The sequence below is a fragment of the Heliangelus exortis genome, chromosome 9 (assembly GCF_036169615.1).
Source record: "Heliangelus exortis chromosome 9, bHelExo1.hap1, whole genome shotgun sequence".
Classification (NCBI taxonomy): domain Eukaryota; kingdom Metazoa; phylum Chordata; class Aves; order Apodiformes; family Trochilidae; genus Heliangelus; species Heliangelus exortis.
Window position 1 is genome coordinate 7246526 of NC_092430.1, and position 24112 is coordinate 7270637.

The following is a 24112-nucleotide window of genomic DNA, read 5'->3' on the forward strand; positions in this document are numbered from 1 at the left end:
AGCCAGGTAAGAAAATTCTGTGTCTGCCCTGTCCCCCACTTCATTATTGCGGTGTGAAGCAGATTATCCTCTCTTGCCTTCCCTTTGATTCACCAGGGCATTGCTTTGAAAACTCAAACTTTAACTGCATGTCTATTCCAACCCTCATGGTTTTTAGCTGCTACTTCCTGAAATAGTCTCTCCTCTTATAATTAAAACCTGATGTTTTGTTCTTTGATACCCAACTTTGTTTGGCTGTTTCATCAGCATTGTGGTTGAATGGCCCTAATTCTTTAAGTGATGCAGATTTTTCTGTACAACTAGCCCGTTCTCTCTCCATCATTATCTATCACCCAATCAGTTGTTTTGCAGTCTGTAAATGTGATAAACCATGATTTGATAGTTGCAATCAAATCACCAAGGAAACTTCAAACAAGCACTGAACTCAACTAGAAATACTTTTCAGTAATGATCACCTTTGGATAACCTCTGGGTTGGGGGTTGTCAGCAGCCAGTGCTTATCCAAATATGCACTTTGCAGAGGGTGCTGTTATCTTCTAAAATAATACATAAGTACTAGGCCAAGTTATTCACCAAAGTAAAATTAGTGTTTTGTGTTTTGCATCTTAAAACAGAATTCCAAAGAAGTTATGTGTGAGAGAGGTGAAAAGTGGCAAACAAATGTGCATAGCTGAGGAAGGGAACCAAGTGAGAGAAGGTAACGGAAGGGAGGAAGAGCAAAGGATCTTTGTTACTAAGTAGAAGTAAAGTCTCCTGATGCCCCAGCGATTTAATGCACTCATTATGACAGTCTCCGGAAAATATTGAGGAAGGTTTTCAAGGCTGAAAGGCAAAGTTAGAATTTTAGTTTCCTAGCTCTTAAAAAAAAGAAAAACAAAATTATTTCAATCATGATCTTGCTGTTACTGTGCACTCTCTAGTTGTTGATTGCATTGCTTTATTTATATTTGTGTGCATGTTTTCTGACTAAAACATTGAGGCATTGTCAATTCACTTCCATTTGACTCTATTTCATGGGTATATTTACAAGCACTACACCAGAAAGCTAACATTGATACTCTAATTTTTGTTCCATTTTTCTCATGTCTTATATTATCAAGTATGTCTTTTGAGGCAACTACTTGTAAAACATTAACTCTTTCCAGTCATCTTTCCAATCTACAACACCCTCTACAGAGTGTTGAACTGAAAAGTAATTCCTGCAATGTATTTCATATAAAAAACCTTAACTGCTTGCTAAAAACACAGTGAATCAAGTTTGCTTTCTAGCTTTGCTACAGGCTTTTTTGTACTTGGCTCAGGCCTGTACCTTGGCCACTCCTGCATTTAGAGGTGTTTAAACAAAGTACAAGGAAAAAATTGGTGAAAATTGTTTTTCTAAAGGTGTATAAACTCTTGGTGGCCAAGAAGTGTTTTGAAAGATGAAAGGATGGCTGATGGACATGATGATGAGGTACTTGAGTTTACAAAGCATTACTGGGATAGCATCAGTTGGGATAAGCATCAGTTTCTTGTTCCTACAGATGCTCATCCTACCATGCCAATGGATTTACAGTAATGTCTGTGTATCAAGACAGTATATGAGCTTACTGGTAGGATTCTAAGACTGACTTCTGTGCACACAGATTCTTGGAAGATGCCTGGTTCTTAAAACTTAGCAGCTGCGCATGTATCTGTTCAGGAAGGAAGGCTATGTTTTAGCACCTTGGCGGGTGTACCCAAGGCTTTGTAACAGCATAATTTGAGAATGTGCTTGGCCAGATGAAGTTTGGCTCACCACAGGCAACGAGGAAGGGCTTAGGGAGCAATGGCTGGTGAATATCTGCATCCCAGCTGGCCTCAGGCTCCCTGCTTGAGCTCTCATTCCTGCCTGCCCCAGTGGGAAACAGGAGGAGGCCGAGGGGGACTTGGGATCATGAGTCTCTCCACATCAGCTACAAGTGAAGCTTGCCTCTGAGACCCCAGTTGCTCCCTGCTCTTCTGTATGAGCACTCTCATGTTATGCTTTCTTTCCAGTCAGATACAACCACCATCTAAAAATAGATCAGGAAATGCAAAACTAAACAAAAACCTTCTTTCTTTTAGAATTGACTTTTGGGCAAACGTTTAACAAGTACATCTTTCTTTTCTGTCTAAAATTTTTCTGCTTAGTGTTCTACTTTTTATTATTTTGTTTCCTTCACTTGATGATACAAAAAAAATTATTGAAGTATGGCAGGTCATCAGGTAACATTTTCAGCTATCTTAGCACCACCCCATAAGTCTACAGACCTCCATCTCTGGTGAATTTTTTGTTTTCGCCTCCATGTCATATAGCAAAATGCTATTCCATTAAAAATACAACCTGCTTGTTTGAAAGCTTAGGAAGTGGATTCCTATTCAGGCTATGCTCTCTCTGTGCCTCGGCAAAAGAGTGACTGTACTTTTGTATCATGTTCCCCTGGTGTGGTTACAGACAGCAGCTGCATTCCCTCGCCCATCCACTGTCCTGCTCACAGGCCATGCTGTTGGTGTTCAGCCCTCCCTCAGCGAGGAGAGCTGCTCCCCTCACAGCCCTTTGTCAGCCGTGGGTGGCCACAGCTGTTGATGAGGCTCTGGACTAAGTCTCTCAAGGGGCTTGATACAACCCCGTTTCTAGGTTTGTTTTTAGATTGTAGATGTCTTATTCACAGGTCCGTCATATTGGCAATTCATGATCACAAACTGAGTGAGTTTCTTACTCTCTTTTCCCCTTGGGTATATTTCTAGGCTACGAAATATGGAGTCAAGGACTATTCTCTTGTGCTAAGGTGGAAGGACACAGAGTGGCCAAGGTCAAACTGGGTAGCAGCTGTGCCTTTGTGGGTGTTTCAATTGACAGTGTCTGAAAAGTTGAGGAGAAGTCCTAGCTTGAAATTCAGGGCCTGTGAAGGCGCCAGAGGCACAAAGCCACTGGGGCCGTGTGAGGAAAGTCATGCATGAAGACTTCCTCACAAGGACCTCCTCATCTTCAGAGGTGTTAGCAGAGGGTACAGCCTGTGGTAGAAACCAGATTATAATGGAGTTTAACACTGTGGCAAGGAGTAAGCAGGCTGTGTAGATTCAGTGAGTAGGTACTCAAGGAAAGGGAGTTAAACAGATTCCCCCCCCCACCTCGGGTGCCTGGGGGTAAAGGTGTCTGTGGGCCCCTGACCTGAGGGGTGCGGGGCCTGAGGGGGCCGCAGAGCTGCAGCCCCGGGCTCGGGTGCGCTTCGTCCTTGCTTGAGGGGAAGGTTCTATTTTCTCCAGAGGAGGAGAGCTGGGGAAGATGAGAGGCAGGGAAGAAGGACGAGCACGATTTAATTCAGGTGTGTCTGTGTGTTGGGACGGGTGGAGGCAGCCCACATGGCACTGGAACAAAGCTGGGTTTGGATCTTGCGAAACACAAACCCCCAGTGAGGGAGGAGCCCCGTGAGGTGCCAAAGGGGCACCAGAAGGTAATCCTTCCCTCTACCAGGGGGGGGAAATGCAGCTTTTAAGGCAGAGAAGAGGAAGAAATGTTTTTCATTCAGAGGAATTCAGTGAAGAATAACACTGCAGATATTCCTGAGGTAGGAACTGGCTGGGATTTACCTCAGGGGCTGCAGTGGTGGTGCCTGTGAGGTGACAGACCTCCCCTCACACCTGAGGGGATGCAGCTGCCCCCATAATGTGCTTGGTCATGTTTGGCCTACCCAGGGAACTGCATGGTGGGTTAGACTATCCTGAACCTTGGGAAGGATTTGGCTGAACAGGGACATTAACTGCTTTTAACTTTTGGATATAATTCATCCCTTCAGTCTGATCACCTTTGTCGAATGTAAGTCAAAACTTAGCTCAGCTCCAGACAGGCACAGTTTTCATCTGTACCTTTCCACAGCTGTATTTAACTTTCTACTCAGCTTTTTTGGGCCTCAGCTGCACTGCAGGGAAGTGGGAAATTGGGCAATTGTTTTGGTGTATACTTAATCTTATTGCTGTATTTTTCTGGCATGCTGATAGGTATGGATATAAAGTCAGGAATTGAACTTTGTGGCCAATGGCAGTATATTCAGACTTTCCTGAGTGAAATAATGAGTTGCTGTTAAATAATTCAAAGCTTTTTAAGATAGATCCATTTTAGTGTGTAAGACCTGAAGAGGTTGTACAATATGGCAAGAAGCCATAAACTCATTGGTTACTATAGGGGGGACCTACCCAGTGTTGATGCATCATCTCACTTGTCAGCAATTCTAATAACCTACCACAAACCACTCAGGCAGACTCACTAATACTTCGATTTTTCTTTTTTTTCTTTTCTTTCTTGCATTTTCCTTTTCCAGTTTCACTTAAGAGGGCATGCTATGATAATTATGTGTTACTCTCTTTTGCCTAGTTATATCAATATCCTGTATTTGGCTTTGTGTTTTACAACATCACAATTCATGTCCTGTTATGTCTGTTGCTTAGTTAATTCCAAAGACTGAAATTCAGCATATATGCAGCATAGAAATGTTGTGAATGCACTGAGCTGGCTGTCTTGGAAGGATGCCTCATAACACTTGGTGTGTTCTCATGTACTTCATTGTACCTCTTCTAGCTGTTTCAAGCTTTTAATTTGTAGTAATAGGGAAGATTAGAAAAATGTAGTTATTCTGTGATCTAACTTTCCTGGCTTTACTGTCATAAATTAAAATAAGAACCTTTACCAGCTGCTGAAAAGGGCAATCCAGTCTTTTCCTTTCATCCTCAGAAATGATTGTGCACTGCCTGTCCTGTGTTGGTGCTAACAATTCTGTGGCCATGCAGGCAGCAGAAGAGGAAGAAAACAAATCAACTTTCAGCCTTATCAGTGAGTTGATCTGACTTGCCATGTACCACTGACTGCTGGTGGTGACACAAAAATGGGCAGGAGCATAGAGACATGAGTGTGGGTTCAAATGGGCTGAAGTTGAAACCACATCTTAAGAAGCAGCATTAAGTGAGGCAGAATTCATCTTTTGTGCAGTTATATACTGTGAGAGTTCTGTGTTGCTTTCATGTTTCTAGTCAGTGGACTTTTACACCAGGTGCCATTTGTTACATTTCTGCACAATGCAATATTGTGTCTCTTACGTTTCCATTTTCCTGATTTTTCGAATGAGCTGTTTGCCAATAAGAAACATTTTCTCAGTTCCCCTGTGCCATTTTTAAAGGTTCCTGTTGTGCTGCGTCCCCCAAAACAGTGGAGCATTTATTGAGAAGAAGAAAGTGCACTAGTTGAGGAATCAGGAGGTTTTATCCCTTGGTTACCACCCTTTTGGTAACCCTAACATTTCATCCTAGTCTGTTTTTATTTTCTTTCCAACTCCTGATGATCTTAGGAGGTAGGTAGACATTTGTTACTAGATTCTGAATGGTAGCCCATTATGAGATTTTTTTGTGCTCTCATAAATCTATCTTGGTGAAAGTACTTATCTATTAATTTATGGTTGAAGTTTTCTTTTGCCTTTTTTTTTTTTTTTTTTTTTTTTTTTTAACTTGAAGTTTACTCTGTGTTTCATGTAATTACAGAGTTTTCTGCTTGAGAAAGCTTAGGGGTTTTGTTTGTGGGTTTTTTTTTTATTTGTTTTTTTTTTTTTTCCCCACCGTGTTATTTGAAAGCCACTCAATATTACTGTTTTAGACAGCTATTCTTATTAGAGCTGTGTAACTCACCATACATTTTGTAGGTTTCACTCAATTCCAGACCCTTTCTCAGGAAGGTTGATTTTCAGGAAGGTTTGGGACTATTCACTTGACATTATGAATGCAGTGGGGATTTTTTTGTTTTAATGCTTTAACAATATATATCTAGCTGTCTTCTGCTTTTAGGGCAAAGTCCAATATAATCTAACAGAAGATCACAGCCTTTCTGTTAATTTTCTTAAAGAAACCTAAGGATCTAATCCTCTTTTAAACATATAAATATATATGTATTTGGTTTTACGTATGTGTACATAAAAAAAGGTATTTTAAAGATTTATACATATATGTATTTGAGATACAAATGTCTTCATGGCTTGGCTTTGCAAACGAATGTAGAGTGCTTACTAAATGTTGCATATATGAAATACTGTAAAATGCTGACATGGCCACGATGCAATACGGTACGTGTAGGAGTGTTCTCTGATAGAATGTTTCTCTCCTAATGGGGATGTTTTGTTTGAATGTTCAGGCGGTTTCTGTCAGGATACAGATTCGGTGAAAGACCACGTGGATTTTCACTGTTTACTTTTGGCTTTGTTTTTCTTACACTGCCACTCAGCGGTCAGGGATGTGTCATCTGGAGATTCTGGCTTCTGATAGCTGAAAAACTGCTATCTCAAATGTAAGCTCTTCGTTTTGGGAGTTCTGGTTTCACAGTGGGATCACATCAGAGTTGAGTCTCGGTGTTCAGAGTAAGCATTGCTGCATTGCCAGATGAAATCTTGTTTAATCACAAAGTTTCCAATCAGTGCAATTGAATCCTGTGCCAAGAACTTGCTGTTCTGCCATAAATGGTGTTGCACTCCCATTTAAAGAAATGAGAATCATATAAGAGCAAAAAGTTTTGCTTCTTTTTTTTGTTTGTTTGTTTATTATCCTCCTATTGATGTTCTATATGCATCTTGAGATCTTGTTGAACTCTAGATGATTCATATCTCCAAAGGTCAGTAAAAAATTAGAATATCTAGAGGGCAGCTCACCCTAGCCTGAAGTCATCCCAGTAAAATGAAACAGAAAGGTATTTAGGAGGGGAAATTAAACCTTTTTTATTTCCAGCTATTTAGTAATTTAGAATTGTGTTATTTTAATAGTATTCTAGTTGTATCTAGAGTACTGACTAACTTTGAATGCAAAGTATTATTTTACCAGGTAATATAGGTACTTAAATTTTAATGCTTGCTTAATTGTTTTTTGGTTTCATTGTTGTTGTTTTGTTTATTAAACATGTTGTAAAATGGTGAATTGTTTTGATCAAGTAACCAGCTGGAAAATATTGCTTCACTTTGTTTTTCAGAATATTGCATCTTCCATAGGCATTTATTTTCTAGTAAACTTATCATAGGGTGCTGCAGAACTGATTTAGCAATTCAGTTTTAAGAGGGAAAAAAAAAAAAAATGAGGCACTGTTTATACTTTTCTGTGGATAAGTGAGGAGATTAGTGGGAACTGTCCATGATTGGGTTTTGACTTGACCATATCTGTATGATCTCCATTACTTTTCTATTATTATTTTTTAAGCTCTAAACTTATGAGACAATTGCATTTTGTCCCATGAATTCCCATTCTCATGAAGTAATTTTCCAGTCTCTGACTGCATAATAATCACATGTCTTCCAGCATATAAATTATCACTAAGAGTCACAGGAATAAGTGAATTTGTAATAAATGGAACAGCACCTTTCACAGAACTGGTGCAGGCTTTGCAATATCTGCTTTTTAGGTATCTTGTGCCCAGCAGAACTCTGCTTAGAGCAGTGGTTATATATCCTGCTATGTGCAGGCAGGAATTAGGAGCCTGAGGAAGGAGTGTATAAAGTAGCCAGGAGGAGATATGTATCTATATTCTCCCCAAGTTTTCATCAGGTTTGGCAATAAGGAAAGCAAAGAGGTTTTATCTGTTTTCTTTTTTTAATGAAACATTGAAAATGCAATAATGATTATTTGCTAGATAAGTATAATTAGTCTTCAATTACCATGAAATTGTCATACATTCCCTTTCCAAATCTCTTGCACTTTCAGCTTCTCCTGTCACTGTGGTGCTGACTAAACACACATTGACAGAAGGTGAGAAAACAGTCCTCAAAATAAGAATTATTCTTATTTGTTGAGCACCAAGGTTTATAACTGAAATCAGATTAATGATGCAGCTGCCTGGAAGCTGCTTTTATGGGGTGATGAGATGAATGTTATATGCTTTGCTGTAGCTCCATCCAACCCTTTGTGAAAGCTTTAGTTGCAGGGTTTTGATCTGATAAGTTATATTTAGGTTTGTTGAAACCATAAAAATGTTTTCACTGAAATACTTGATTTTGCAAAGTGTCCTTAGCTTTCTACTTGTGTTTCCATCTAACAAGAGAAGGAAACTGAAATAATGGAAATTTGATTATACTGTGCATAAAAGATATTTTCTTCCCTGATGTATTAAAATAGTTTACAAATGGGTCTGAGTGAAACTTTGAATATAAAAGTTGTATGGACTGGCCAGAGATAAATGGATTATCAAACACGTTGTTATAAATTGTTCCTGCAATTAAGGATATTTGTAAAAATAAGCACTTGTAAGAGCAGGAGACTCATCAGACTGGGGCAAGAGTAGAGTAATCAGCATCCATAGGCATAGTGCCAGGGCCTACAATTTCCTGGTATTTTTTCAATTAGGAATGTTTATAGATGCTTGGGGGTGAGAAAGTTTAATCTCTTTATGGTAAAAGGTGAAGGAATGGCAGAACTGTTCTCTCCAGGGCTAAAGGAGCAGGTTGAATGCCTTCTTCTCACTATACATCCTTCAGCAGCTCCAGATCACTGATGGAATTTGCAGGGATGTGAAAGGCTCAATAAACAGATGTTTGGGGTGAAATCAGACGGTGACTTTCTGCCTGTGTCCTGAAAGCTACAAGCATCTGAGGCAAGAAAAGCAGCACAAAGTTAAGGTAAATTCTCTCCTTCCTAAAAGGAGAAAATATATTACAGGTGAGGGACATGAAAAATATTGGTTACTGACTATGACCTGGAACAAAATATGGTTTGGTATAAAAAAAAGAGTTGATGTTATTACTCTACTTACAGAGCCATGAGTAGGAAGAAGGATAAAAGGAAGAAGAAAGGAGGGTGCATTGAGCTACACTGGCAGAGATGCCGAGTATGGCTGAGAGGGGGCAACATTTGGCAGTGGTGTGCACTTGTTAGAGCTGCTTTGGGCTGCTGCCATGCAGTGCTGGCTGCTTCACAACTGGAAAGATATTATCAGGGAGAGGCTGTGTTGTTCAGCAGTTAGGATGAAACCCAGTCCCAAGACATCAAGTTAAAGGAATGTTTAAAATAAATGCTTCTTTTTTTATTCCCCATTACTCAATATTCTTCAGGGATAAACTGGAGGTTTATGCTTTGGAAGGAGGGGATGAAGCAGGAGGAAGCAGATGGTTTATGGTGGTTACCAATAGAAATGTGAGAGCTGGAATTACATAAAAAGCTTGGACTACATATTTCTGTGCTGAAATAAACAAAGTGAAAAACACTGCAATTCAGCAAAAGCTTTTCAAAGCCATCCCCAAATCCAGCCTCATTCAGTGATAGCATATTTTTTTAAAAAAATGCCAACCTGCAAGTGAACAGCACATAGTCTGCTAAATTACTTGAGTGTTCTTCAAAATGTCACACCATAGCATGGGAGTTCTGATTCAGGAAGACATCCCAAGTGATGAAACAGTTTAAACAAACACTTATGTCCATTTCTGAACTAAGACTGTTGATATTGCTTCCATGACATATTGGTTTTCTCAGTGTTTAAGAATGTATTTAAATTTAATGACAATAAAATAGTTTCTTGAATTAGGGTCTAGCTTAGCAGAAGGAAACACCCAGAACAACTACAATAAATGAAATAAAAACATTTAGAAATAGTTTTGGGAGGGACATGAGTGAAAATCAGGAAGATTAGCTTAAACTAAACTGAAAGGATTGAATTAAAATCAAGAAAATACATGTTAATTCAAGCCTTTTTTTAAAATTTATTTTCTCTCCTCTGCCACGAACAGTTGTAGAAAAAGACAAAATTTGCACCTATGAGATAGGAAATGCACAGGTCCTGAGGACAATGAGTAATATAGAGTAGTCCTTGGAAAATAAACTTCTTGAGACAGAAGTAACTAAAAGAGATGAGTAACAGAGTGGTGGTGTTTAGTATTTTATAATGCTGGTGGTGCTCTCTATTTAAAACTTTCTTGATTATTAGTCATTCAAATCAGTGGAAGCTATCTTCTCTCAAAGCTTAAGCTTTCACAATTCATGAAAATGTGAAGTAAGTCAAGCAAAATAATTCTGTCACCACTCTGTAACAAATCTTTAAGGTTTATTAAACACATTTGAAAATAGTCCAGGAGAGCAGCTGCATAAGATTAATCATTCTCAGGGCAAAAGCTGAGTTTTCCAGACCTTTGCATACAATTCAGCCACTCTTTCTTAAATGAAAACCCTGTTCTTATTAAAAGCTGAAACAAATCAAAGATTAATTATAACAAATTTGTCTTCCTGACAAAGCAACAGACTAACAAAAATCTCTGGCAGCAAGCAACTAAAAGAGGACCCTTTTGAGCATGGGCTGTGTTCCATCCCTGTGCCTTCTGCTGGCTGCTCAGTCCTCACACACAATCAGGTCTTTGCATGGCAATTGGCATCTCAGAGAGTACACAGCTGGTTCTTCGTGTTGTACCTGGTGGTGGGCTCAAAGGGTCCTTGAAGAGGTTTCATGGGGCTGTGTAAGAAGCATACATTGTCCCTGCTTACCTTATATCATCTCCATGAATTTAACAGATGTCTCCTGTCTGTCTCCTGGGTTACCAATTGAACATTTCTAAGTTCACACACATGCCAAAAATAACAGAAGCTGCGATTTATTTTTAGTTCATCTGTCTTTATTTCCTTTAAACAAAGGGGAGCAAAGAAAAGTTTATTTATGACAGAAGGAAATTAGCTGTTTGCAAAAGTTCCATGGTCCAAGTTACCCGCTGGCTTTATCATATCCACTTCAGAAGCAGAGTTTTCCATTTGCTCTTCCTAAGGTGTAGCTGTACTGTTATTAGTCAACAGGACCACTGTAGACTGCGGGGCAAGAACTGCCATGTGGAGAAAGGTGTCTTTAATGCAACACCAACCTTCACTTTGTGGAACAATTTTTGCAAGTCAGCAAGTTCTCCCTATGTATTAACATCAATTATATTTTCCATTTAAAATCTGGAAAATTCAATGTTCTTTCTCCAAGAATAGTTCTCCCAATTCTGATTTTGCATGTGCCTCTGATTTTCTGGGAATTACTCCAGAACTAAGTATATGACTAGGCTGAGAACTCAGGGTGTTCCTTTTGCAGGTAGATGATCTCTGAAGATGCACTTGGCAAGCTACTCAAGCTACAGATGTACTTTTGCATCAGTACAGATGAGCAGTTTTTTGTTTTGGGTTTGTTTGGGGTTTTTTTGGTTTTTTTTTTGCCTGGGAAACTGATGATGAGTGTGGTGCATCTATAAGAAGAGATGGCAGAGGCACATCAAACTTTTATTTGAGCTTTCTAACTGCATGAATTCTGATGTTTATTTCATGGAAGCATATTCTTCCTGGGTTATATTCATAAAAGCTATCTCTTCAGGTGCACTGCATTTTCAACAGGGATGAACTACCAGTTTAATCATGAATAGAATGAGCAAGCGTTCAGTGGGACATATTTTACTCACAGTTTCTCTTTAGAAAGCTGAATTCTAAAGTATTTGATGAACCCCAAAGCAGAGTGACTTCAATTAAAACTGGCTGGCTCTTTCTAGACACTTACTGAAGTTTGCTGTAAAGAGATACTATGGTGCCAGTGAGATAAAAAGAACCAAACACACCAATCACCTGCTGGTGATGTGTTCTGTTATTTTACTATTCTGTAATTTAAGGATTTTCAGACTATAAATATACATTTTTAATTATTATTTTTTTAATACAGGCCATTATATTCTTAACTGTTAATAACATGAAGTGTTAGATTTTTTTAGCTTATTTCAAAAGCCAGGAAAAAGACTTTCAAATAAGTCATGTTTGAGTAATTTTTCAGTGTATGAGCATTACTCAAACAAGCCTGCTAGATTTTTCCAACCAGAGCCCAAGAATAGCAAGAGATCCCATTAGAATAACTGAACAGCATCCTGCACGCCATCTCAGTGGTTCTGGGACTCAGTAACCACAGTGCACCTGGCGCCAGACAGGGTCTGCATTTTCAGAGTGTTTCTTTGGACAAGAGTGATCCAGCTGTCAAACACTGAGTCTGGAGAAGTAAAAGATGAGCATGATACAGATGTACAAAACTCTCTTGTCAGATTGTGTTTCTGAAAGAGCAAAGTTTAAAATCAATGAAAAAAAACTCCAAACAACAAAACAAACCACTAGTTTTTCAGGACAAAAATAAACAATAATTTTGGGGATAAGTCAAATACCAAACAGCAGACAACTGCCTATTTTTAGGAGAAAGGAACTGACATAAACAGGGTTGCATGGAGACACATGTAAGTACATAAATTATTAAAATGTGTTGCTGCTATTACTCAGATTCTCTGTAGGTAGAATTAAAACTTGCCTGCAAGGAGCTAGGTAGGAATCCTTTAGCCCTGCTGCTGCTGTTTATAGGCTGTGCTCAGTGCTTATGGCTTGTCTGTATGGAAAAGGGATAGAGTGCTTTGTGGGAGCTGTTACATGAAACTTGCTTTGATGGGAAGCTGCTTAAATCAATGAAAACAAAGTATACCAGTGTAATTATTGTTCTTTTAAAATCATTTACTCCAATGCTTTATGAAGAGAAATGTTCTGCTTCCCAGCATCAAGTCCTTTGCAGCCTGAATCTTCAGCAGTAGTATCCCATTATTGTATCCTCTGCTGTCCCCCACCAAAATGGTGCCAGTAAAGAGTAAGGATCTTTCAGACAGGTCAGCTCATGCAAAGGAGTGACAAATAGTAATGTTCATTCTGATGTGGTAACTTTTTGTTTGTGAAACTCAATACTTTTCAAGGTAGTCACATTTATATTATGTGGTTCAGAATCTTGAAGCTAGTTGGCTTCCTCTGCATCACAGCATCAAGGCCAATGCAAAACTAAAAATCTCTTGATACCTGGCTGTTTCTTTGCTGTACTTAGACCTGCACAGGGCACAGATCTTTGTGCCTGAAAGGGATCTTTCATGAGCAACTGTAAATAAGACCAACAGCTCCAACATAATCTGGTTGATAGAGAGATTTAAGTTGATTTCCATCCCTCACTTATCATTTATTCAAATAATATCTTTGCATTTAGATTGAGGGAGATATGGAAGCACTGTGTTCAGAAGTAAAGTGAATTTCACATCAAAGAGCACAGAACAAAACATTTTACAGGCTATGTAGATAGGCAAACTTTGTGATAAGTTTCTAATATGTACCAATAAGTTTTAAATGTTTGCATCTCAGCGAATTTGTTTTAAATAATTTAAACTAGGGTTTGCTAATGGCTGTGCCAAGTAGAATAGAAATGCATACAGCATTCAATGCAGATGTAGTAGACTTCTTGTCTTACAGTAAATCTAGTTTAAAATAATTTATGAGTTGTGTTCATAGCACACCTATAGAATAAATATTCAATACAGGGTGAGAAAATAGCAGTAGCAGTATCAAATAGCAGAGTTCTCTGTATAATGGAGTCTTTATTAATATATTTATATGTTATTTGTTTCCTTCACAAGCCAACCCTGGATTTTTTTCTCTTTTTTTCTTTTTTTTTTTTTTTTTTTTTTTTTTTTTTGTCAAAATGTATTGAAACTCTTGGTCTTGTCATTTTGAGAGTGCTGCTTATTTGTGAAAACCTGAAAATTGCAACATCCCCAGCAGTGTGATCGACAGCCTCACTTTTGCTCTTCAAAAAAGTCACCCCCGCAGCTTTAGTCCTCCAGATTCCTCTTTAATTGAGGGAAATAGAAAGTCCAAACAATGATCTCTTTCACATATCCCAGATACCTAGGCTAGGTCAAGGTCCCTTTCAACCTCTAACTTTCTGTGATTCTGTGATACCTTTCTAAGATGTCAATGTTAGTTTATTTTGCATTTTCTTGTCCATATTAATGAACTATGCAGCAAAATAATCATTGTAGTTAATTAGTTTGTGTTTAAGTGAGTAATAAGATTAAAATACCTTATAGAATAGTTCTATATTTAGGTCTAGATCCCATGCATAGTTGTACCCTCTGTCCTCACCCCTGAGTTATGGAATTAAATAGTCTAAGATTGAGGCTTGGCAATTTTAGGATTCCTATTATGTCATTCAAGTTAATAGGAATTTCTTGCCATCTTGCATGACACCTGGACACCTGGACTGGATCTGCATTGGCCTAGGTCTGAAGTTAAGGTGCTTTTGCAAGTAGCCTGCATGCATGTCTCACACTGGGCCTATATTTAAATAAGGCGTTCTATTCAGTGGGTTTAAAGGTAGGGTTTTTGACACTTTTTGTGTTAAAGCTAAATATATTTACTTTGCTTGTCACAGTAAAGTCTCTGATCTGGCAAAGGTTTCTAATTCAGATTTCAGCGGGCATGCAGTCTGTGTAAGCTGTCCCAGGTAGACTGCTTATGAACACAACATGACTTAAGAGGTTGCAGAAAACCTGTGTGATCCCATGTTTCTGTAGAAATTTATTGTTGCAACTTTTACTTTTTTTTTTTTCTCTTTGCTCCTGGGCTATTTTTAATTAAACCTGGACTAACAGTTATACATCCACCCAGTTTATGGTAGATTTTATTTTCAGAGGGATAAGTGACTGCAAGCAGGCAAAGCTGGATTCATGATATCCAGCTTCAATTTCTTCTTTTACCAAAGGCTTTCAATGCAACCTTGGCTGAAGTACATCATCTCACATGTCCAAAAGTACTTCTGAACACAGGAGCAAATTAAGATCAGTCATGTTCTCCTTCACTTCTCGTCTTTCTCATTTATTCCAGAGAGTTTCTGAAGATAAATTAAGTGAAGGCTTTGTGGTGTTCAGATATTACTATAAGGGGAATTACAAGAGCACTTGAAACAGTGAAATTACAGTTCCTTTCTAGGCAGTCCTTGATACACGGTCCTCAGTAATACCTCTTACAATGTCATTGTGTGTGGTTTATGAGCCCCTGTAACACTGCTTCTTTATTTAAAATTCAAGGGCATTCTTCAGCTGCAATAGCATCACAAGCCATGTGAGCTGTTAGCAACACTGCAAAATGCCACTTTCCTCACATCTGAAAAAGGTGCATTGCCTATTGACAACAGTCTGCCCACCTGCCAATGGATTTCGTGTGTAACCTGCACAAGTTACTCACTTGCTACATTTCAACGTGGTGACACAGGGGGGCAGAGGTGAGAATGGGTGAGAAGAAAGACAAGAGAATGTGGCATCCTTTGCCAGGCACTTGGGTAGAGCCTGGGTATTTGTTGTTGAGTGAGAGAGGATGTGCTGATTTTTGTACCACGTTTCTAAGTAAATTCTATGAATGAATTTGAGTAATGTTACCACAAGCAAGCAATCTCTTATGTGTCAATGAATGTTATAAAGCAAACTAGACATAAAAATCCAAGTGCTCCTGAAAGCACTGTGCAACTGGTTTAGCCAGTACAAACTGGTAGCAACAAGTAGGCACTCATCACTACAAATTTTTTCTGATACCAGAAAATAAATGTTTACTTTGAAGTGAATACTGTAGTGAACTAAGCACAACTTGTTTTATTAAAATTGCAGTTAACAGCTGTGGTTGGGGGGTTCTATTTTATCTACTGACATCCATAAGTGAAACAGTTACTAGACCCACTCGTAAGGTTGAGAGTAGAACCACTTACTAAACACACAAAAAAATGAACTCCTACAGACATGGTAATTATAATTAAAAGGAACAGAATATTGTAGGAAAAAAGGGGCAAAGCAACAGGAGTTGAAGGAAATAGAAAATGCTGATTTTATTTTATTTTATTTTGGTTTTCGAATTTATCTTTTCTTCACTTCATTACTTCCCTTTTCCTATCATTACTGTTTTCATCTAATGTGGTAAAAATTATCTGAGGGTATTTGAGAGTCATACTCTTGAGGTTTTGGTAATATGTTAATTTCCATAGTAATGTGCTTCATTTTTCTTGTAATATTACAGAATCAGGTTTGGCAGTCTCTAGAGGAACTTCAGAAATGGAAGTTGGAAACAAATCAACACTGCATCAGTCACGTTTCACACTCTTGCCATCAGAGTAAAGCAATGGTGGACTGGGCTCCAGGTTCCAGTGCTACAGGTACTTGTCTTGGCACTTGTAGATGAATCGTGTCAGTGTAATATGGTAGCATGGGAATGTAATGTCAAGCACGTTAATCTAAGTGCCTGAAATCTCTGATGTATTTTCAGGAAATGACTAAAACATTAGCTGCACTAAGGGTAGCTAAAGCATTATTTCTTTGCCTTACCTTCGCTGCTTTATATATTTTCTATCAAATACAAGCAGGTGAAAAGGCTGAAAAGTGTTGACTGCTGAGCTCTGCTTGTTGGTGGTGATAGGTAATCAGCTCTGTCACCAGTATTGTTTCTTTCCTCATGCAAGCCTTTGCTTCTGTCAGACTAATATGCTGCACATATGAATATTCCTGGATCATAGAGATGCTGTGTGGTCTCAACTCTTTATGAAAGACAGGGGAGAGTTCTTGTTTGTTATAAGTTCCTATACAGCCAAACTTTCCTGATTTTACTTGTGAATGACTCCCTCTTATGCCTACGACTGTTGTCTGTGGGAGTGAGCTGCTTGCTGTCTGGTTTGCTATTTTACCCTTTCATGATACAGATGAGTTCACAGCTGTGTGATTTACCTGTGATTTTCCATACAGCAAACTTACCACTTCATTTTGTAATAAATCATAATGGGCATGAAACGTAGCAAAAACCTCGAATGCACTGTCCCCACCCCCAGGATTTGGACTACTGCCTGCAATAGAGACACTGTACTGGACCCAGTATGGCTTCCTCAATTTCAGAGATGAATTGAGAGTTTTGAGGTAATGGTTTGGATGAGCAATTAGACATTCCCTGGGGAGCTGTGAGAAACAGCATTCCTGCTTGGAGTGAGACTTGGTGGTGTCTCCCTGTAGCAAAAGAGACAGTCCTTTGATTGAATGGTCTTTCTTGCACTACTGTCCCCTCTGGGCTAGCCATTCAGCTCTCCATTTGGGAGTTCTTTCTGTGTATGCTGAAGCTCTTTTTTTAAGTCTTGATAATTCCAGAATGTGTATTTTCTAAAGGTTTCTACCTGCTGCTGCCTTCTGTCCTCTACCACAGCACATAAAACATTTTTTAGTCACCACTAGGTCTCTGTGGCCACAGGATGCAGTGTGGTGCTGAGTCAGGGACTGGCAGCCCAGCAATGAGTAGAACGCAGTCTTTTAATGATTCCTTTATTGTGGGGATGAATTCAGAATGTGGGCTATGTCTCTGCCAATCTTAAATCATGTTCCCCTGGATCAGAGATTTGGAATGGGCTATTGGTAATACAGGAGCACACATGAGTGAGCCTGAGAGCTAGACATTCATTGTTAGAAAAAAATGATGTTTGACATTCTCTGTAAAGATTTCCTGCTTGAGCTCTGCTTCCTCTTGTTCTATGAGGCCCCATCTGTACAGATCATTGCATTTTACAATGTTAAACTTAATTCACACCATGCTAAAAGTGCCCCTGAAAACGGTTGTTCCTGATGACTCCTTGCCCCAAGTGACCTCTGCATATATCATCAAATTGAGTTTTCTCTTCAGTACTTTTAATCTATAGTATTTAAAGTGAACCAGAAATGAATGCTTCAGAGCATGCAAGATCAAAAGCTATTAGATCAAGTGGAATAGTTCCTCACCCTCATATTAGTATACCAAGCAGATAAGTTGGTGTGGATTTATCAGATCTCTCTTCACTTTATTTTGATTCACAGGGGTTTTTTTTTGTTGTTTTTGGGTTTCATTGTTTGGGGGTTTTTTTGAGTTTGATGAGAATAGCACTGTCCTCTACTTGCCTCAAGTGCAGATCATGGTCTACCTGATACAGCAGCATCCAAGCATATGGCTGATTTTCTTTTGTGCTTGAATGCAATTTCTTTTCATTTTTTTACCCATGTTGTAGCATAAGGGAGATCTCTAGTGACAGTTGATAAAATTCTTCTTGACTTCTATAATTTTAATAACCTTGGGGGTCACTTTATGATTTCCAGTGTTATTCCCTTGGGATTTTTATTATCTTAGTCAAACTGTTCTTCCCAAAGGTTTTTTGCAACTATGCTATTAACTGAAATACACTGCTTTGAAATACATTGCTTTGAATTAGCTTGTTTTAAAAACTATTGTCATTATAATGGCTCAGTGGCTGCTGTGTCTAATAAGACTCTCAGTTAAGTAATGTATATTGCCATAGATTTCATCTTGTTTCAGAATCAGAGAGTTCTGATTCCGAGATTAAAAATATCATTTTAAGAAGCTAAAAACACAGTCAAATTTTACAAAAGAGATTTGAAAAAGAGTAAAATACTCTTGTTAAATGTTACCTTGGTCTAACAGTCTAAGAATAATAGGTCCCTGGCTGGTTTAATTTCCTCTTAATTAATAAAACAAAGACTACAACTATAAAAGAATAAATCTCACATTGATCTTGAACTCAGGTGATCTGTAGCAAAGCTTCTCTTGAGAAGGAAGAGAGAAGAGTGAACTGCAGATTTGGGTGTTCATTATTGAAAATGATGTTTGGAGACATAACTAAACAAGGAGAGATGGAAAAAATTGTCCAAGTCCTTTGACATTCTATTATAGAGATTTCCACCACAATTCCCATTGCCAGGCAGCTGGGCTAAGCATGGAGCTGGGAAACAGAAGGGATGAAAGGAGTGTGTCCTGGAATCTCGTGTGGACTGCACAAAATCTTTCAATCCCATAGGTTGCTGAAAAAGGTTTTACCCAATCAACCTATGTTTTTCTCCCCCTGCCAACCAACAGTCTCCATTTAGAATGTCTCTAAAGTAGCTTTGCAGGTTTATAGAGGGGTAGAAGTGATTGTTCTATAAAACCACTGATTTCCCTTTCTCTGCTCAGAGGTAATTCCACCTCTCCTAGAGGGGCACTCAGTCTTAGAAACTATTTCTTTAATGCTTCTGCTTCCACCCAGATTTTTAACAGATGTCTAAAGCTGCAGCTACTCTGAAGGGTAAATGAGACCCTGACTCTATTGGCTGCTTGGACTTTTTATGTATTCCATATGGAATTGAGGAAAACATTTAAACACCAGTAATTTAATGCTGACAACCATGTCAAGAAAAGCTTAGCTAAAAAGAAGAGCAGGAATCTATGTATGAACTCCTTGGAAGCCTGAACTTCTGTCCTCATGAAAAACAAAGCAGACAAACAAAAAACCTATTGAAGAATAATAACTTTGCCATTTATTTTTGTTTTGTTGGTTCTCTTGTGCCCAAACTGTAAAAGGGGAGGAAGTGGGGATGTGATGGCTTGAAACAGGCTTGTGAGGTAGGTGGTGAAGAGTTGACCATAGTCTTACTTTAATCCCACCATAAATGCCGTAGTCACAGAGCTTGTCCTGGCACCTTGTACCTCTCTTATTTTAGGCAAGCAGCCTGCCAGGCAAACTGGGACAGGTAGGGGACAGGGGAAGGAATGAGTTTTTTTGTATAGAACATGAGATAGGGAAAATGAGCAAGTCAGAGAACAGGGTTATTTCAAGTATTTTTCCCAACCCTAAACTTTATTATAGTTTTAAACTCAGCCACAGTTAAATTTTTATTTCTGAATCTACTTTGTTGTTTCACTTGATTCTCTGAGTATTGCTGTTATATGGTACATGTTCATGTGGAGATTTGGAAAAGTGAAGTGACCTTTTCCATTCAACGATACTTAATGGAATTATTACTTATCAAGATTTATATTTATTTATAATTCTGGGTCATAAGAACATGATGTTTCTCTGTCATGTTTGATTTGCATGACCTAACATGGAAGGAGAAAGCTGTGTTGTTTCTCTGCAATGTTATTTTCTGCTGTCTTTGAAAGTCCTAGGTGCAGGGCTGCACTATTTTGTTTAGAAGCTGCTGTACACTATACCTTTTACACTTTGTTATCAAACACAGTTCTGATGTATACCAATATAAACAAAAAAAAAAATCAGGTGTCTGTCCACAGCTCTTATTTTTCCTTCGCAGAAGTTGCTACTGGGAAAGTCCCACATTTTCTAAGGTTCTCAGATATTCTCTATCCAATTATGGATAAATAAAATTCTCTTGAATTTTTCCATGCTCAGTTTTAAAGCTAGCTGATAAAATACTAACACATCAAAACATCAGAGAATGTCAGAAATGTTTTGTTCAGTAGTTTCTGCTTCGGTCTCTACAGTTGAAAAAACTTCAAATCAGATTGAAAAGGGTTGCAAGTTCTGTGTTACTTCAGTGTTTTCTTTTTGTTATATTACTCTTTAGTGGTCTAAAAGCAGAATTTTGATGTCACAGGGTACTTCAAGATTTATCTTCAATCAGTTTATGATTAGAACAATCAGTAGTTTGCTAAAATCAATGTATTTTTAAAATTTTCTATTAATGAGATACTGGGAGGATTCTCAGCATCACAGAAACATTTTGTAACAGATGTGTTATTAACTCTGTCAGTAAGGGCTTACAGGAGTGGTTTTTTTTGAAGCCTCATTCAGTTGGACTTGTGTGCAAGGGCACTCTGGTCAAGGTTAACAACATGATGCATTCAGACACTTAATTTTATTCTGAAGTTTACACTTCAGTGATTCTGTAACGGGTTTGCTTTCTTTGGAATTAAAGCAACAGTTAGGAATCTGGTGACATTGTTCTTCAAAGCCTGCCATAATTGCAGTGCTCGTTTTATTTTGTTCCTGTGCTTCAGCACGGGAATATTTTAAAGAAAGAGGGGCCTAGAGTTTTCTCATCAAACAGCACCATCTAATGTTAGTTTTTAAAACTTCAGCAAAAAATATGAACAATGTAAAAACCAAACAAAACAAAACGCAAAAACACCTGTAAAAAAAAATGAAAAATCTCGAAAGGAGAAATGACACTGGATGCAAAAGTCACAGTTTTAGTTCATGGGATTAATACAGTAAAAAGATTTCCTTGGCACTCTGAGTAACTGCTTCACTCCATCATCCTTCCAAAATGTTTTCAGTCATCTCTCACCAATCAAGTATTTTTGATTTTTTGCATTCCAACCTGACATATAAGGCAGAATTCTTTCTTGGTGGTCTAGATGTAAAACGACTGTGTTTCATACAGAATGTAAGAGAGAAATGACATCATTCAGTGGGCAGGATGCTGTACTAAAATCTGTAATATTTTTTTCCTTGTATGCTTATTCTTGTCACAATGTTAAAGCCTTTTATTTTTTATGCTTGAATCTAAATCCCCTGTTGTGCAACACTCAGCAGACTGACTGCATTTTCACCAAGCCTCTAGGGTAGCTTGTTGGCTGTTTTGCCAGTAGCCAACCTCACAAGTCCCCCAAAATTTGTGTAATTGAGAAATTTTGGTGGGATGAAAATGAGCAGGACTAACTGTAGAAAGAGGATGCTTCTTTCCTTACAGCTCATGTGTTAGTGGTTGGGACTACACAAAGGGGATACCTGGGCACTCTCGACTTCCCCAATGAACATTTTATATAGGTTACAAAAGCATTTCACAAAGAGTGTGAGAGTTTCATCAGAGACTGCTGAGGAACTCTTGCCATTGTATTCCCTTTAGCCCAGGGATCAGAACAGCCTCACTGATGTGAATGAAAGCTGTTTATCACCTTAACATTTTTTTTATCTAGTGAGGAAAGCTGCCAACTTTCTGCTGACAGTGGATGGTGTGAATGATTATTGAAGTTGCAGAGTACTCAGTCCTCTTATCTCAATAGAAGAGATAAAAAATAATTGTAAAAATTGTAACAGGTAGTTGTAAAATCTCTCCATCAACTGCTAATATCTAAAGTTTGTGCTGATCACTGCTGTAAGGTAAATGTCTTAGACATGGCGTAGCAAACATGAGGAGCAGTTATCTTCTTTGGGAAAATGACAGACTTAAATTTGAGGTTTAGCTGGAAGAAGGATGTATTAGTATTTAGCTCACCTGATGACTTTGAATCTGTAGCGTTTAATATGTAGCAGAATTTTAAACTTCAGTCCCTGGAGGCCAAACATATGCATAGCAATAATTATCGGAAATTAGAACTAAAACCTGCTGGAGTCTAAGAAACATTTCCAGTAACTTCTCTGAGAATTTTGGGTCTGCCAAAAGTAATATGTTTGATCAATAAAGTAAAGCAAAGTAAAGCATGTTCTGAAGAAATCAGAGGCTCATAATCAGGGCAGCCTTAGCAGAATTTCTTGGTGAATTAATAGCTTTTGAATTTGAAGTCTAATGTTTTAGAGAACCATAAGCGGCAAGATTTTGCTACTGAAGAAAAATAGATCAAACAAATTGATTTAAGTTCCGTGGATCCTTAAAATAATTAAAAAAAAAAAAAAAAAAAAAAAAAAAAGCAAAAAAAGGGCCAGAAAGAAATGAAATTCAATGGTTTGAAAACTGGATGCTGGAGAGGTGCTATGGGTATGGCGAAAAGTCTATGCAATTAATTCAGTTTGGAATTTAATGGAAAAATTGAAATTCAAATGTACAAGTGTTGAAAGAAGCATGTGAAAGCAACTCATATTGTTTTAGACCAAACAAAAACTGAACCATCGTACTAAAATATAATGTTTCAGAATATTTAGGGTTTTCAGAATATTTAGGACAGGTGAAGCATGGATTGAATGCAGGAGGGAAACATGACTGAAATTTGGGATGCAACCTGATTATAAGAGCATAAAGTTTATTGAACATAATTTGTACTAATCCATCCCTAAAACACAAAAGAAATACAACATGACTGTTTAAAAATTGCTGAGCTGTTCTCAGCTCTCCCAATACAAACCATCATTCTTAATTCTTCAGCTTCATAAATCAACATTTTATACTAGAATTATAGATGTCTTTTTGAATTTCATGTTAAGTACTCCAGGTAGAAGAAATATCTTAGAAAAAATGGACTTCATGTATCTGCAACTCAGATGTCTGGAATACATGGCAAAATGTGTCATCGTATTTAAGACAATTTCATAATTTTTTTACAGCTAGATTAATGCAGAGCAAAGTAGAAGAAATAGTTCCACACATTGTTTCTGCTTCTACAGAAGCACCATCTTTTTTTGATCTCAAATCTGCAGGTGAATTTGAGAGAGTGAGGAAGAGATTTACTACACATACACACACACTGCATCTTTGTTTATGTCACTGCATGTGTGTGCATGGGTATGTCTGTGGTCATTAGCAGCGTTCTTTAATGTTTTGGCCTGTAAAACTTTCCCAGAGGAATGGACCACTGAATTGAAAATGTAAGTCTGCTGGAAACGAATGTAGTTTATCCTAGAAATAGTCCATGGACCCAAGGACACTTCGGAGCCTGGATTGGGAAGTAGATTTAAATACAAACACCCGCCATTACACTGTATGAGCACCAGGTGGCACCAGGAGGACATGAGAATCATTTCTGTGCTGGCTGCTTTGAGTTCAGCGGAACAGAAAATGAAACACAGTAGAACTTTTTTTGTTTGAAAACGTTCAGCAGCAGGAATAGTTATTTTTCCCAATAGTTATTTTTCCCAATGAAGCGTGATTTTCTGTTGAGGAAAGCCTAGAATTTAACGGATAGTAGGTTTTGAGATGAAATGAAGTAGAAATTGCTTCCCATGTCAGTTTGTTTAAATCTGAAGATGCAAAAATAAACTTAGTAATGGAAACTGCTATGCAAAGGCTCTTGCAATGCAAGGAGCAGGGGTGTAACTGTCTCTGGCATCAGTCAGGTTGTTATCCTAACCTAGAGAAGCTTGTTGTCTCAGAAGAGTATTAAGTGGGAGCTGGCTAATGAGAACAGAAATTAAAATCACAGCTGGTAAATATCATTAAAAGAAGGTATTTTTGTAACCTTTAATTTTAATGTATATATTTACTGAAAGAGCAGTCAAGCATTGGAACTGGCTGCCCAGGGAAGTTGTGGATTCACCATCCCTGGAGGTGTTCAGAAAAGGTGTAGACATGGCACTTGAGGACATGGTTTAGTCGACACGGTGGTGTTGGATTGACTTGATGATCTTGGAGGCCTTTCTCTTATTCTATGATTTTATGAACTGAGATTTGGTTTAAATCTGTAGTTCTGAGGGAATGTGATCTACTGTCTGGAGCCTTACTGGATTTTATATCCCAAGTGGCCTAAAGATGAAAGGTGCTCTCTCCAGCAATGAGCACATAGTTCTACTAGTGGGACTCCAAGTACA

General features: G+C 38.2%; 1 long non-coding RNA gene across 1 annotated transcript in view; it reads left to right on the forward strand.

Moving 5' to 3' along the window:
• The window catches only part of LOC139799670 (uncharacterized), a 60495-nt gene that overhangs the window by 4608 nt on the left and 31775 nt on the right, over positions 1 to 24112 (forward strand). Inside the window, exon 2 of the long non-coding RNA XR_011727408.1 lies at positions 15871 to 16006. This is a non-coding gene — a long non-coding RNA (uncharacterized lncRNA). The remainder of the gene's footprint in view (positions 1 to 15870; positions 16007 to 24112) is intronic.